This window comes from Carassius auratus, chromosome 22, assembly GCF_003368295.1.
Source record: "Carassius auratus strain Wakin chromosome 22, ASM336829v1, whole genome shotgun sequence".
Taxonomy (NCBI): Eukaryota; Metazoa; Chordata; class Actinopteri; order Cypriniformes; family Cyprinidae; genus Carassius; species Carassius auratus.
This window is the reverse complement of record NC_039264.1, coordinates 6,706,713-6,723,064: the sequence shown is the minus strand read 5'-3', so window position 1 is coordinate 6,723,064 and position 16,352 is coordinate 6,706,713.

The window sequence follows — 16,352 nt, the reverse complement described above, 5'->3', positions numbered from 1 at the left end:
GGCCAATCAGTGAAGCTGAAACATGACAGATCGGCAGTTGGGGTCAGACTGTTATTGTGCATCAAAGGGCAATTTTTTTATAGACCATTTCAAAATTAGATATACATAAAGGTTAGATGTCTTACAGCGGAGTCTAATGTCATCCCCGCGGCCATCTTGTCACCCAGAGTCACTACCAGCTGTCATCGACACCTGAACAAGCCTGTCAGCTGTAGATATGTCCTCTGCAGCAGGAGAAGATCTTCCATCCCCATCTGTTATCAAGGACCAGAGCTACCACCTGCTGACTTTAAAACACAATGGAGGTCTGGTGATTCCATCAGGAGGCACAGTGAGGATCATCAGGGCAGCAGAGAGAGGGTCATTCGTCAGGCATCAGCCAGTACCAGACGATCACAGCCCAGCAAACTTCGAGAAGACGTGTACATCGGAGCACATCTGTGAAACGCAGTATGGCATAGATAGCCACCACCATACGCTGTAAACATTAGTTGTGTCCCTGTTTTTTAAGCTAAGGCTGCACCACATTGCTAAAATGACTAACCTTACCTTACAGAGCAACAACATGCGACAAAAGCTCAATAAAACTGTCCTTTTCAAAGGGCATAAGCCCAAGCTATGTTTTTTGGGTCACTTTTTTACACAGTAGTTCTCTCTACAGGGTGGGGATTTCAACATGCAGCATTTCTTTATGAATATTTGTAATGGGGAATCTTGTACCTATTTTTATTTCAAATAAATGTCACTTTTATAAGACTTTTGTGTAATTATTCCATATTTTGTGTAGTGATTCTATATCAGAACCCCTGACATACAATCCAAATACTATACAAGAAAACTTCCGAGTGCTACTTTTCATTTGAGACCAGGATTATGCTTCTACACCAACAGGTTGCCACACAGTAGTAAGGCTTTTATTGTCAGTATGCATTTTGGGTTACCAAAGGTCATGTGGGGAGTTTCCATAGGGCATTTTACAAAACGCATGAGCATACCTTGGCAAATGAATGGTCTACAGTACTCATATTTCATTCTATATTGATCTTCTTTTCCACACAGTTTCACAAGACCTGGTGCTTGGGCTCAGTTGTGTTTCTAAAATCATATCAAGTGACCTAGAGGGCTGAAATGTGGTCAGTTGAGATGCTGTATAGCTCTGTGCCAGTACTTCACACAATTATTCTGATTATTTCCTAAGAAACTACAGGGTCTCGGCTTTCTAAAGAGGTCAGGCATTTGATGGTAGGCCAAAATAGCTGGGAACATTGATCTCTGAAGTACAGTAGGCACAGTGCAGTGTCGAGGGGAAAAGCCTAGTAAATGGCCCAATCCTGAAGAAGTTAAAATAAACATGTAATAATTCTAATTATTTTATTATAATAGTAATATATTATAAAAGTGTCGGACATCGACCTCCATTGGCCAGCAGCGATATCCTTTATTATTTATAACTATGATTTCAAAGACGTAAACGATCACAAAGGCGTTGGAACACTACTGCGCATGTGTGGTCCTGAAGCATTTCCGGTAGCGCCATTTTAAATCTCAGCTCGGGCGAAACAATCATTTACATTTTAAGTCTAGCAAAAACGCAAAAGCTGCGGTATTTAAAATAAAAAAAAAAAAAAAATAATAATCGGTGATTGGAATGACACTTTTAATGTGACTGAGGCACAAACTTATGAAGAACATTAAAAGTAGTCTTCCGGTCGCTCTAACTGATGCTGCATGTTCACAAGACATAGCGCAGAGTGCATTTCGCAGTCTGGAAGCAATTAGCTCTTTAGCGGAAGGGTTGTGGTCATTTGTTCGTACAGTGGATGACATCAGTTTTATTTCTGGTTAAACTGAAGCAAGACAAACAGTGTCACTTACGTACTTCTCATGGTTTGTCGCCATATGTCCGACAAGGTTTTTAATGGACATTTCACTTGCTGGCTTAGGCTGTATCTCTACACAAATATCCATTTTCATATTTATTTTCACAGCGCTTTCCACAATACATATCGTTTCACTGAAGCCTTATGCTGTGTTCACACCAAACGCGAATAGAGCGTCTGGCGCGAATGATTTCAATGTTAAGTCAATGCAAAGGCGCGTTTACGCGCGTCTGGAGGTCTCGCGGCGCGAATGGGGCGTTAAGCGCGGCGCGGAAGACGCGAATTCGCCTCATTCGCGCGTCTAGTTCGCGCGAATGACGCGAATTGACGCGCGAATAGGGCGTTTCGCGCGAAACGCGCGTTAAGCGCGAAGGTGCTTTTTGTGCATTTAGCGTTTGACGCGAATTCGCGTCTGCCGCCCGAGTTGAAAAATTTCAACTTTGGCGTCAATTCGCGCCGCGTTAACCAATCAGGAGCCTGCTAGGAGTCACTCATTCAACAGTATGTTCCTGCAGCCTCCGGTTGTGCAGGAATACCCTTCTCCACGCATTCAACAAGGAGGAACGACAGATGTTGTCAGTGAGCAGTCAACCGGAGCTATATGACAAAAGTACATATTTCTATAGAGACAGGAATAAAAAGGACATATATGTATATAAAAAACATATTAATAAATAAATTGATAAGAAACGTTTCATTTTACCCCAAACAAATTATATTTTATCTTGAACCACTAAAGAGACATCAGAGCCAGCGGCAAATGTCAGAAGGTCTAGCCGAGCCGAGGCTGCTCTCGGTGGATACATGATGACGGAGCTCCCGCTGGTCGCATGGAGCTCATCTCCGAGATCGGCGAAACACACATTTTTTAAATAGACGCTGTCATTATAAATAAACCACATATCTGAGTTTAAAACAACTACATTCTCGCCTGAAATACTTTTAAAACTACATTTCATGACACAGTAACAGTAATATTTTGAAAATTATCCGAATAAAAATGGCGGTTGAAAATGCTGCGTGAACTCAGCTGGCAGAAGCCCCCCCATGACGCGAATTCGCGTCTGTTGTGAAGTTAATTCCACGCGCGAATGAAGCGAATGATCTCAAAATGGTCAAGCGGCAAACTAGACGCGGTAGACGCGAATTTGACGCTCTATTCGCGTTTGGTGTGAACACAGCATTACAGAACATGTGTAGGGTTTAGAATAATATCCCCTGTAATGTTAATGTTTAGAGAAAGAGTATGCCCCCCCAAATATCTTTATTTTTTTTATTGTTCACTTAGTTCATATGTACTCTAAATGTATGATGGGGTTAATGCAGGAAATGTGTTTAAATCAAGGTTGGTGCAAATGCATAAATTTTTAGTGAGTGATGCTCAAGTAGGAATGTTGTTATAGCAATCTTACAGGAGAGGGCGCCCACGGAAGACAGGGGCAGGCGCGAAGAAGACACAGAAGAAGAGTGGTTTTTGTAGTATTGTGAACGCACGCAGAGTTTTGTCTAATGTGAATAAATGCCGTGCAGTGAACAAGATTAAACGAATCCATCAAATTATGCACGTCTTGGAATTGATTCATTTCAACATGCAACAAACTTAGAGGCACCGCTGGGATTTGTAAGAAGTGCGAGCCGGAGTGCGAGACGAAGTGCGAGCCGAAGGGATCACTGTGAGCACGCAAGAGAGCGGAGAGTCTCGGCCGAGTAAGCGGTTGCATATCAGGAGCGTGCGATGGATCTGGAAGCTCTAGCCGAACGGGTAACAGAGAGACTGTGGCTGTTGGCGCTCGACAAGGAAAGGAGGTATGCGATTGTAACAAAATTCCTACCGCAAATGTCTCTACTAGGCGCGCACTTATCAGAAAGATTACTGAGTCGATTGATGCCGAGATTGAGAGGGCCGAGGAAGACGTGGTGAAGCACTATTTGAGTTCAATGTTGTCATTCATGGAGGCGCAGGGAGAAAACGAGTATGGGGAAAATGGCGGTTGCAATAAGATGGAGACAGACAGCTTGCGAATCTAACAGGATGTGGTTAATGAGGCGGATTCACAGCAAAATCTCTCTGAATTGCAGATTGGAAATATGAAGATGAGAGATGAAATGGGTCAGCCTCAAGAACAACAAGAATTTATTGGGCCCCTGAAGTCACTGTGAGAAGGGATTTCAAAGTCTGCTGTCAGATTCAATTTCAATTCTATATAAATAACTAGATTTAATTATATCGCATGGAATCGATCTTAAGGCCTATAGATATTGTGATGACCACTCAAAGTGATGATATTACCGACCATTTCCTTGTATCGTGCATGCTGCGTATAACTGATATTAACTTATATGTCGCAGCGATACCGTCTGGGCAGAACTATTGTTCCAGCCACCAAAGAAAGATTCGCAAATAACCTGCCTGATCTATCTCAACTGCTATTTGTACCCAAAAATACACATGAATTAGAAGAAAATTACTGACAACATGGGCACTATTTTCTCTAATACATTAGAAGCTGTTTGCCCCGATCAAATTGAAAAGGTTAGAGGAAAAACGTACTGTACCATGGTATAACAGTAATACTCACTCTTCTCAAGAAGTAACTCGTAGTCTTGAACGCAAATGGAGAAAAACTAACTTAGAAGGTTTTTTAGAATTGCATGGAAAACAGTATGTCCAGTTATAGACAGGCTCTAAAAACTGCTAGGGCAGAGCATATACACAACTCATTGAAAATAACCAAAACAATCCAAGGTTTTTATTTAGCACAGTGGCTAAGTTAACAAATTACCAGACGCCACCTGATTCAAATATTCACCAACGTTAAATAGTAATGACTTTATGAAATTCTTCACTGATAAAATAGATAACATTAGAAATACACTAGCGAATGTAGATTCTACAGCGTCTAACACTTCAGTTTCATCCATCGCACCCAAAGATAAACTGCAGTGCTTTACAAATATAGGACAGGAAGAGCTAAATAAACTTATCACTGTATCTAAACCAACAACATGTTTATTAGATCCTGTACTCACTAAATTACTGAAAGAGCTGTTACCTGTAACCGAAGAACCGCTTCTCCAATATCATTAACTCGTCGTTATCTTTAGGTCACGTCCCAAAACCATTCAAGCTGGCTGTTATCAAGCCTCTTATTAAGAAACCAAAACTAGATACTAGTGTACTGGCAAATTATAGGCCCATTTCAAATCTTCCATTTATGTCTAAAATTTTAGAAAAAGTTGTGTCTGCTCAATTGAGCACCATTACTGCATAAAAATGATCTGTATGAAGAATTTCAGTCAGGTTTTAGGCCCCACCATAGCACAGAAACTGCACTCCCTGCGTCAGATCAAGGCTGCATCTCATTTCTAGTCTTACTTGATCTTAGTGCTGCATTCGACACCATAGATCATGACATACTCATAAATCGATTACAAAACTATACAGGTATTCAAGGGCAGGCTCTAAGATGGTTTAGATCCTACCTATCCGATCGCTACCATTTTGTTTACTTAAATGGGGTGTCATCTCATTTATCATCAGTAAAATATGGAGTGCCACAAGGATCCGTCCTAGGTCCCCTTCTATTTTCAATATACATGTTGCCCTTGGTAATATTATTAGAAAATATGGGAATTAGCTTCCACTGTTATGCTGATGATACTCAGCTATATATCTCAACGAGACCAGATGAAACTTCCCAATTATCTAAGCTAATAGAGTGTGTTAAAAATGTAAAAGATTGGATGACAAATAATTTTCTCCAATTAAATTCGGATAAGACAGAGATATTAATTATTGGACCAAAAAACACTACACAGAATCTTGTAGATTACAATCTGCAACTAGACAGATGTACTGTTACTTCCTCTACAGTCAGAAATCTGGGTGTTATATTAGACAGCAACTTGTCTTTTGAAAATCATATTTCCAATATTACAAAAACTGCATTCTTCCATCTTAGAAACATTGCCAAGCTACGAAACATGTTATCTGTTTCTGATGCAGAAAAGCTAGTTCATGCATTCATGATCTCTAGACTGGACTATTGTAATGCACTTCTAGGTGGTTGTCCTGCTTCGTCAATAAACAAGCTACAGGTAGTCCAAAATGCAGCAGCTGGAGTCCTTACGAGGTCAAGAAAATAAGATCATATTACCCCAATTTTACAGTCTCTGCACTGGCTACCTATTAAGTTCCGTATCAGTTACAAATTATCATAACTTACCTATAAGGCCCTAAATGGTTTAGCTCCTGCATACCTAACTAGCCTTCTACCATGCTACAACCCATCACGCACCCTAAGGTCACAAAACGCTGGACTTTTGGTAGTTCCTAGGATAGCAAAGTCCACTAAAGGAGGTAGAGCTTTCTCACATTTGGCTCCCAAACTCTGGAATAGCCTTCCTGATAATGTTCGGGGTTCAGACACACTCTCTCTGTTTAAATCTAGATTAAAAACACATCTCTTTCGCCAAGCATACGAATAATGTATCTTTTAAATTGTGAGTGTAGTTGCATCTGATCAAGGGTGCATTTTTATTCATTAGCTTGGGTTAAACTAATTTTACTTTGTTGGATCAGCAGCTATGCTAATGATGTCTCTATTTTGTTTCTATGTTTTGCCAGGATTTACACAAGCTCCAGTCTGGATCCAGAGCACCTGAGAAGAGATGATGCTGACCATCAGAGAACCTCAGATGATGCTAACCCTGAATCAACAAACAGAACTAACAATTATTGCTACATGTGTGACTGCATCATATAATAACTATTAATTAATAATATTGATAGTTCATTGTCTAGCTGACTACGTCTTGTATTATTATTTTTATTTTTTATTTTTTCTAAAATCCTGTCAAATGTGCACAAACTACTAGCTACTACTAAATATTGTAGAAACATAATTTTCTGTAAAGTTGCTTTGTAACGATTTGTATTGTAAAAAGCGCTATACAAATAAACTTGAATTGAATTGAATTGAGATTGGAGAGAGTGGGCAAAAAGATAAACTGTCATTCACTTATTTGATATACCAGGTTGACAAAAGGCTGAGAAGAGGCCACGGTGAAGCAGAAATTATTGAAGCAGTAATAAAAGCTATCAACCCAGGATTGAGTTTACGCAATATGCTGGAAATTAAAAGAGATCTCACTCTTTCACAGTTGAAAACAATATTGAAGGGACATTTCAAGGAGGACAATTCTACAGATCTGTACTACAAATTGTTGAACATCACTCAAAGTACCAACGAATCACCACAAGCCTTCCTTTTTAGAGCCATTGAGCTAAAAGAAAAACTGTTGCGCACTTGTGAAGAAGGTGGGGAGTATTTCAGTACAGATCACATTCAGAAGAATTTTCTACGCTCTGTTGGCACAGGTTTGATCAGCGATCATATTAAATTTCAGATGAGGCCATACCTGGATGATTCAAAAATATCAGATGAAATGTTGATAAACAAATGAATGAAGCTGCCGGTGATGAAACAGAAAGACTAAATAAACAAAAGAACAACACAGGAAGTAAAGTGGCAAAAGTACACAAATTGTGTCCAGAAATGCAGGTTCATCCATGCACGCAGGATGAAATGACAGCTAAAATGTTGGTTCAGGAACAGTCAAGTGATATTGTCAAACGGGGAAGCAGAGAGACACCAGCACCGGAGGGGCGGAGAGACGCAGAATTATATGATATGGTTAAACTCTTGAGAGAGGAAGTTGCGGAACTCCGTAAAGGAAAAACAACCCTCCTGAGCGTATAGTCAAGGGAAGGTCCAGCTACAGAAAGGGATGCAGAGCTTGTCAGGAGAAAGGAGAAGAGGATCGATGCGAGCACTGCTTCAGATGTGGAGTCGTGGGTCATGCTGCCTGGGGCTGTAGAGCGCCAAAGAATTCAGCAGAGGGCAGAAGCGATGTAAAAATATCTGTTCATTCCATGAGACCAGACAACTCAACCTCCCTTCTGAGTTATTGCGACCAACAAGAGAAAACTCAAGAGCACCTGCGACAAAAGATTAAACAGCTGGAGGCGGAGTTAGAACAAAGAAGAAAAACAGAGCATGCTACAGCTACCACCTACACCAACCACATACCTTTTCAACGACATCCAAGATTGGAGAACCTCATTGGTCCTAGATGTATGGTTGACTGTTTCTTTGAATGCGTGCCCATGCAGGCGCTCTGGGACACAGGGTTGCAGGTGACCATCATCAATGAGGAATGGAAGAATATTTGCTTTCCCCACATTGCGACACGCAAACTAAGTAAGCTGCTGGATGAAGGTGAAACCCATATTGGCCGAGCAGCCAACCAAACCGATATACCCTTCTCAGGAGGGGTGGAGTTGAAGTTTCAACTTGGGCCGAAAAGAGGCGCCCAGGCTGAACTCCTGGTACCTGTGCTTCTCTCCAGTGAGCCAGGCGTGGGGCAGCCTCCAATTATTGGTTATAATGTTATTCAACAGCTAGTGAAAAGGGAATTGAGCAGTACCCTGATATCATTCCAGATGTGTTAAAGGAAGCCTTCTCATGTGACTGCAAAAAGCTGTTGTATTGATTAAAATGAAGCAGGATGACGACCAAGTAGTAAAAGAAAGAATTGTGAAAATTGGACAGATTACTACTGTAGTTGCAGCCGGACAGACGAAAGCGGTGAAATGCAGAGTGAGAGCTGGTCCTCTTGTTTCAAGACAGGGACTCCTGTTTGAACCAGAAGTTATTCCACAGTGGCCTGAGGGACTTGATGTAATTAAGATGGTAATCAGTCTACAGAAGGGAAACTTGACTAAAGTTCACATCCCAGTTACCAACATCAGCAATGTGGACATCATGCTTGCTCCCCGCACTGTACTAGGACGAGTTCAGCAAGTCAGGTCCATTTATCCATTAGACGCCAAAGCCGCTACAGTGAAGTCAAACTGGAATGACATTGGGGATGATGTTGTGGTGGCTGGAGTAGTGGTCGCTGAAGGTAAGGACATGATAAGCCGTGAGGTGAAGGATCTGAACGAGAGTGACAACACTGGACAGGATACTAATAGAAAACTGTGGGATCCACCAGTGACGATTGACCATCTCACTCCTGAGCAACAGAGAAAAGTTAAACAGCTGCTGAGGGAGGAGTGTGCAGCATTTTCAAAGGATGAAAATGATGTGGGGTGCATCCCGTCATCAGAATCAGACTGAGTGACACGACACCAGTAAAGCGTACGTATGTCTCCGTACCAAAACCTCTACACAAGGAGGTGAAAGAATATGTGGAAGACCTCTTGAATAAAGGATGGATTCAGAAGTCTCGCTCCTCCTATGCATCTCCAATTGTCTGTGTCCGAAAGAAAGATAGTAGTCTACGTCTCTGTATAGATTACCGGGATCTCAACCACAAATCCATCCAAGACCGTCACCCTATCCCACGGGTACAAGACATGCTAAACAGTTTTTGTGGAAGTACATGGTTCTCGGTTCTGGATCAGGGGAAGGCGTATCATCAGGGGTTTGTGGAGGAGGGCAGTTGACCATACACAGCTTTCATAACACCGTGGGGCCTATATGAATGGGTCAGGATCCCCTTTGGGCTGTCCTCAGCCCCTGCCGAGTTCCAGCGCAGTATGGAGGAGTGTTTGGTGGAACTCAGGGATGACACCTGCCTTCCATACTTAGATGATAACCTCATACATAGCCAGATATTTGAGGAGCATCTCCGTGATGTTAAGGAAGTGCTACGCCGCTACCAAGCTCATGGAGTGAAGCTTACAGCCAAGAAGTGTGGACTGTACAGGGCTGAGGTAAAGTTCCTGGGAAAAATAGTCTCTAGAGGGGGATACACTATGGACCCCATCAACCAACTACTTGAATTCTTGCTTCATCTTCTGATCATAGACTACCTTGATTTTGAACAGCCCTTCATCTTGCATTGTGATGTATTGCAAGACGGACTGGGTGCAGTACTATATCAGAAGCAGAAAGGGAGACTGGTGGTCATTGGCTTTGGGTCACAGACCTTAACAGCTCCAGAGAAGAATTACCATTTGCAGTCAGGGAAACTGGAATTCTTGGCGATGAAATGGGCCATTTGTGAATGATTCCGTGAATACCTGTATCACGCAACCTCCTTTGTGGTCTATACGGACAACAATCCACTGACATATGTTTTGTCCACGGCCAAGCTCAATGCCACCACCCAGAGATGGATTGCAGAGTTGGCTGACTACAATTTTACCATCAAATATAGACCAGGCTGCGTACACCGGGATGCTGATGGATTGTAAAGGATGCCTCTGGACATGGAAAGTTACATGCAGACCTGTTCGCAAGAGATTAGCCCAAGAGTCATATCTGCTGTCACGGATGCACTTCTCCTGAAGCCGGAGGAAGAGAGGCCCTGGATGTGTCCAACCGTCTTAACAACAATTTGCTCCGAGGCTGATTGGAAGAGGTCTCTAAACAAGGTCGTCCACGCCTATAATTGTACGTGCAGTGAAGTGACAGGTTATGCCCGTATTACCTTCTGTATGGCAGACACCCAAGGTTGCCTATTGATGTAATGTTTGGCCTGAAGCCAAGGGAGAGTCACCTAGTGATTATGCTGCCAAGTGGAGAAAACGCATGAAATAGGCATATTAAGTGGCATCAAGGACAGTTCAGAAATAACAGAAGAGGGCAAAACTAGGCTTTGACAAAGAAGATATATGGAGCAGATTTCCAGCCGGATAACAGAGTTTTGGTGAGAAATCGGGGAGAAAGAGGTGGTCCGGGGAAACTCCGGTCATACTGGGAGGATCGAGTGCATGTTGTGACAGAGAAGAAGTATGCAGACGGCCCAGTGTATGAGGTTAAGCCAAAACATGGCCCAGGGGAAGCGAATGTCCTACACCGAAACCTTTTGCTGCCTTGCAACTTCCTACCTGTTGACTATGTCCAGCGACTTCCTACCTGTTGACTATGTCCAGCAGAACAGGAGTAAAATTCAATCAAGGGGGAAAGTGACAGTGGCAAAGGGGAAAAAGGACACATACCAAGTAGATACTGAGATTCAGAGAATGAGGATGACTGGAGAGGCGGGACAACATTGCCAATAAAGCAACGCACAGAGAGAGAAAGCCGACCAAGAACTGAGGAGAATGAGTGCCAATTTGGGGCAACAGAAGGAGAATTGGACCAAGAGCCAGAATGCGAAGATGTACTGCCCATGAAAATGTGTGATGAAGGGGACAGAAATTTGGAGAAGTCTGCAAATGAACTGGAGGATGAAAATGAGGTGGCAGAAGGGGGACAGGAGACATCATCCGATGAGGAAGACGACATCAGCCCAGCAGCAACTCACCAGCCACAAAGAATGTATCCTTTAAGACGAAGGCACTCACCAACAACACTGACATATGATACATTAGGCACACCCTCTATTACACATAAAGTCATTTGATTTCATATTTGTTATGTAAAGTAGTAATAACACAGTTCACAGTTCATAGGTTCATAATGAAGAAAAAGTTAATTATGTTTCATTTAATACACATAAAGTACCAGTAAGCAGACATTGGCACATAGGTTGCTAAAATATGATGATAAAGTCAGAACAGCACATATGTGGGTCTGTGTATAGAGCATAGAGTATGTTTACGGTTGAAACCTTTCAGCACTTGATGCGGGGCCCGTCCCATGGCGGGGCAATATTTCAGGCATGATGTGTTCAGTGGTGTCTACTTCAACAAATGATAGGAAATGGGAGATAAATGTCATGCATTGACAGTTCAAGACTAATTAGCATCAAGTATAGAGACTGACTCCCTAATGTACTTCTTTGCAAGACTCTATGAGACTCTGAGAACTATGGAATGCTGAGACAGCATTCATTTTTGGAGGGGAGAGTGTGGGGCTTGGAACAATATTCCCTGTAATGTTAATGTTTAAAGAAAGAGTACACCCCCCACCCCACCCCCAAATGTCTTTATTTTATTGTATTTTTTTATTGTTCTCTTAGTTCATATGTACTCTAAATTTATGATGGGGTTAATGCGGGAAATGTCTTTAAATCAAGGTTGGTGCAAATGCATTAGTGAGTGATGCTCAAGTAGGCATGTTGTTATAGCGATCTTACAGGAGAGGGCGCCCACAGAAAACAGGGACGGGCACGGAGAATATGCAGCAGAAGAGTGTTTTTTGTAGTATTGTGAACACACGTAGAGTTTTGTCTAATGTGAATAAATGCCGTGCTGTGAACAAGATTAAATGAACCCATCAAATTATGCACATCTTGGAACTGATTCATTTCGACATGCAACACATGCATGTATATACAGTTCAAAATAATAGCAGTACAATGTGACTAACCAGAATAATCAAGGTTTTTCGTATATTTTTTTATTGCTACGTGGCAAACAAGTTACCAGTAGGTTCAGTAGATTCTCAGAAAACAAATGAGACCCAGCATTCATGATATGCACGCTCTTAAGGCTGTGCAATTGGGCAATTAGTTGAATTAGTTGAAAGGGGTGTGTTCAAAAAAATAGCAGTGTGGCATTCAATCACTGAGGTTATCAATTTTGTGAAGAAACAGGTGTGAATCAGGTGGCCCCTATTTAAGGATGAAGCCAACACTTGTTGAACATGCATTTGAAAGCTGAGGAAAATGGGTCGTTCAAGACATTGTTCAGAAGAACAGCGTACTTTGATTAAAAAGTTGATTAGAGAGGGGAAAACCTATAAAGAGGTGCAAAAAATGATAGGCTGTTCAGCTAAAATGATCTCCAATGCCTTAAAATGGAGAGCAAAACCAGAGAGACGTGGAAGAAAACGGAAGACAACCATCAAAATGGATAGAAGAATAACCAGAATGGCAAAGGCTCAGCCAATGATCACCTCCAGGATGATCAAAGACAGTCTGGAGTTACCTGTAAGTACTGTGACAGTTAGAAGACGTCTGTGTGAAGCTAATCTATTTTCAAGAATCCCCCGCAAAGTCCCTCTGTTAAAAAAAAGGCATGTGCAGAAGAGGTTACAATTTGCCAAAGAACACATCAACTGGCCTAAAGAGAAATGGAGGAACATTTTGTGGACTGATGAGAGTAAAATTGTTCTTTTTGGGTCCAAGGGCCACAGGCAGTTTGTGAGACGACCCCCAAACTCTGAATTCAAGCCACAGTACACAGTGAAGACAGTGAAGCATGGAGGTGCAAGCATCATGATATGGGCATGTTTCTCCTACTATGGTGTTGGGCCTATTTATCGCATACCAGGGATCATGGATCAGTTTGCATATGTTAAAATACTTGAAGAGGTCATGTTGCCCTATGCTGAAGAGGACATGCCCTTGAAATGGTTGTTTCAACAAGACAAAGACCCAAAACACACTAGTAAACGGGCAAAGTCTTGGTTCCAAACCAACAAAATCAATGTTATGGAGTGGCCAGCCCAATCTCCAGACCTTAATCCAATTGAGAACTTGTGGGTTGATATCAAAAATGCTGTTTCTGAAGCAAAACCAAGAAATGTGAATGAATTGTGGAATGTTGTTAAAGAATCATGGAGTGGAATAACAGCTGAGAGGTGCCACAAGTTGGTTGACTCCATGCCACACAGATGTCAAGCAGTTTTAAAAAACTGTGGTCATACAACTAAATATTAGTTTAGTGATTCACAGGATTGCTAAATGCCAGAAAAAAAAAATGTTTGTACAAAATAGTTTTGAGTTTGTACAGTCAAAGGTAGACACTGCTATTTTTTTGAACACACCCCTTTCAACTAATTGCCCAATTGCACAGCCTTAAGAGCGTGCATATCATGAATGCTGGGTCTTGTTTGTTTTCTGACAATCTACTGAACCTACTGGTAACTTGTTTGCCACGTAGCAATAAAAAATATACTAAAAACCTTGATTATTCTGGTTAGTCACATTGTACTGCTATTATTTTGAACAATACTGTATTACAACGCTAAATGAATGCTAGGATACTAATCAATACATGCCATTGTTACTGATTTCATTTGTTTCCAAATGTGTGCTTAGTTTGGACAAGTTTGTTACCATGTAACAGTGCGAGAAAGCATTTGAATGCTCTATCTGAGGCATTGTCACAAATAAACTAGGTGAATGCAATTCAATTATGGCTACCGTGTTTTGCATAAACCTGTATTAACTTTTTTAAATATAAAAGTATATCCTACACGCAGATTAATAAATGCAAACACACCACATGCAGTTTATATGTGGGTATATATGTTTTTATGCACATTTACTATAAACGCTCATCCACACAGAAGTACTGATCAAAAGTGTGGGCACTATTACTATTTTTAGTGTTTTTGAAATAATTCTCCCATGCTCATCAAGGCTCCATTTAATTGATCAAAGTAACAGACAAAAACTAATATTTTGAAATAATATTACAATTTTAAATCATGGTTTCCTATTTTAACCCATTTAATCCCCATTTAATTAACTGATGTTTTAGTGCACCTCCTGCAAATATAAAAAAAAAAATGGTCTCAATTACATATGTGCAGTGTCACATGGTTAGTGAAAAGCAGTTTATTTCTTCAGCATGAAAGGATGACTGCATCGAAGCTCCAAAATTAAGTATAGCATGTTAACATGAAGATATGACCAAGATTTTTGGTACACATTATCTTTAGACTGTGTAGTATTGATTTATGAATTCACATATTCAGTTTTGTTGAATGTGGTCCTCGAATGAGTAAATATGTTTCCAAAAATAATTATTGATATTTCATAGGATTAATAATGACATATAATTTGGATGTTTTCATGTCTGAGAAAAAAGGTATTAAACAGGTTAATATTGAATTTCAGCAACATTACTCCAGTCTTCAGTGTCACATGATCCTTCAGAAATCATTCTAATATGCTGATTTATTATCAGTGCTGGAAACATGTGCACTGCTTAATATTTCTGAGATAATTTTAGTATTTTCTGAAGAATAAAACAACAGCATTTATTTAAAATAGAAATGTTTCGTAACAACATGCATTTCTGTTTAAAAGTCTGGGGTCAGGTTAAAAAAAAACATTTATTCAGCAGGGCTGTTAAATTAATTTAAAAAAAAAGTTTCAATAAAGACATACTGTTAGGAAAGATTTCTATATTTTGAAAATTCCTGCCAGGATTCAATAAATCATTGCTGTATAAAGTATCACAGGTTTCAGAAAAAAATATAGCGCAACAAATGTTTCCAAAACCGACAATAACCAATCAAATCAGCACATTAAAATGTTTGCTGAAGGATCATGTCACACTTCTTGTTAGTTTCAAAGGGTTGATGTAATTAACAGACTCATTAGCAAACTTCAGCATATTCCTATTTCCTCCTCCTTGTCTGATGATTTCCCTTTTCACTGCTTGGCAGCGCCTTACGCATTTGTACGCATAGTATACCTGCGTGCCGCCTGTTATTTTGCTCAGATTTCATTTCCTCCAGGAAAGCAAATTTTCTGTGCGGTAGGAAAGCATCTTGTTCTCAGCAATAATTATACGAGCAGTGTTTTATACCCTGCCGTAACGCTTCTGCAATTGCCGAGGCACCACACTGGGCATAGGCTTGGGCCGATGTGTGGGGCCTGGACTATGAGGACAGTGCTGCGTTGGAGTTATTTCCACTTTGCTCGCTCTCCCCCACTCGATAAATCAGCAGAATTGCTTTTAACAAATTATGTACTTTGCCGACCGCTGCACTGCGAGGACTTTCTGGCTAATACATGCGGTTCTCTCCCTCCGAGTGGACAGGAGAAATGCACCACCATTAGGATTTTGAGTTTAACCTAAATTGAATAACTCCAGCACCGGATACCTTCCTTGGGCCGAGTGTCTGGACCTTACAAAGTGGTGACCCCGACGTGATCTCCCTTACTTATGCGAGTGACGTCTTCCCAGCGCGAATTTCAGATTGAGTTTCACTGAGGATATGAGGTTTGAGCTTCTTCCCTGTCTACAACTGCTGTGGTAAGTTCATTCCTTTTTCTTATTAGAAGTGTTGAGGGAAAGCTTTTTGCATTTCAACTATAGACACATTTTTAGAACGGGTTGACACACCCTTTGTTAGACTGGAGACCGTAGAAGTCCGGTTGGGGGAGAATTAACCGGGAAACATGGCTTTTTTATAGGGAAAATACAGTGACGGTGTAGATCAGGAGATCATGGAAATTCAAGCATTACAAGTAAAAGACACACTTCTTAGTTTAAACGATAAAGGATTCAATCTTAAATGGAAAAACAACAAAATTTTAGAAAAATATTTGCATTGAAAAATAAAAATATCCTGACTGCTATCGTCTACCTGCTTCGTAAAAATGACCTCAAGACAAAAGCCGTAGACAAACGCACAATAACAAGCATCAAAGAAATTGAAAAGGCGCGCTCTGAAGAATTGCAAAAACTAAGAACACAGGTCGAGGCATTTACATTCGAAAGACAAGGTTGGACAAGACAGAGTGGGATGATGTCAAGAAAAATCGAAGAGC